This window comes from Gavialis gangeticus, unplaced genomic scaffold (genome assembly GCF_001723915.1).
Source record: "Gavialis gangeticus isolate Ggan-Ray unplaced genomic scaffold, GavGan_comp1, whole genome shotgun sequence".
Lineage (NCBI taxonomy): Eukaryota > Metazoa > Chordata > Crocodylia > Gavialidae > Gavialis > Gavialis gangeticus.
Genome location: NW_017728973.1, coordinates 3,230,011 through 3,231,497, shown reverse-complemented (window position 1 = coordinate 3,231,497; position 1,487 = coordinate 3,230,011).

The window sequence follows — 1,487 nt, the reverse complement described above, 5'->3', positions numbered from 1 at the left end:
CTGTATTGAGGGAGAAGGTTCTTTTTCTCGGCTCCCATTTCCGTATATGAAACACAGAAAACGAACCCTAAATCCCTCATCTTTATGTTGGATATCTACTTATTATCCATTTTGTTGTTTCTCAATATTGTGGTTATGCACAGACAGATACTCTTTTTTCTATATTTCCATTTTCTATACACTACATCTCTTATTTCTGTTCAGGTTTTTGTCTCACTAGGACCAATCCTGCAATATATTTTTATCATTTATGCTGTTTAACATGCCTATTTAAGTTGCACTTTCCTCCAAGAAGTTCAGTACCAAAACGAAACATTGCACACATCAGAAATATGTCCCAAGAACTACATAAAGATTGTTTTAAAAATGAGCATGGTTCTTTAATGAAGAACACTCTGCAAAAGTACATGAAACAGCAGTACTGAAAACTTCTCAGGGTGAACTATTACCGTTCCTTTGCAGCAAAGAGTTCTTACATGTGAAATCATAACAAAATCACCTGTACTATAGTTTTCCTGTAGCTTTTTACAGTCATGAGATGAAAATCTGTATTAAGTGAAAGAATGTGTCATAAACCGCAGTATAGAGATAATTTGGTTTGGCCCCAAACAGTTCATTCAGTATATGGTTTCAGTGCTAGATACTCTTGTTGAGACTCTGAGATAGTATCCCAAAGGAAAAGTTTGAAGTCCTATAGCACCAATCAATTAAAGTCACATAGGACAAAACATAGGAAAAATACTTTATGGAGCAACCTCCCTGGTCCCAAGGGGTATAGACAAGATGGACATTTTCTTCGTAAATTTCTAAATTATTTGCTAATGCACGGCATCTCTAGAGAGCAAACACTACTCTTTCCACAGACAGTTCAGACATAAGCCATGCCCATCCCCTGCCCGCTTTCCTCCTCACCCCCTGCATGGCTGCCCCACCCACCCCAGCTCCCGGCTCTTTGGAAAAAAAAGCCCCAACTCAGCGGGTGCTGCTGGGTGCTGCTGGGTCAAGGAAGCAATCCCTGCTGCCCCCCGCTGCCCTACACTGTGTGGGAGGCTCTCCACTGAGTGCTGGGGTGCGCAAGGCAGCCATGTGGGTGCTGGGGGAGCAGACGGGGTCATGGGGGGGTTGGGGGTGCAAGGAAGGGATGGGGCCTGGCAGCACCCCCACCCCCTGCTTATCAGTCCCAAGTCCATCTGCAGCTCCCTGCTCACCACCGAAAGTTTCACACAGGCCTATTATTTAGCTAATAGAAAGAATTTCTGAAACCTACCCTTTTTTGTAGTTTTAACAAAATTCCAGTTGACATCCAGAAGTAGACTGAGACTAAACACATGGCAGAAATAATCATCTTGTAAATAAGAAATATCATCCCCAATTTTAAATAAAATGTGAACATTAAAAATCTGAATAAAAGTATGTTAAGCTAAGTTACTGATGTGCACGTGTATCATCACCAAATAAGTGGCAAATTCAGTGTGAAATTATGTTTA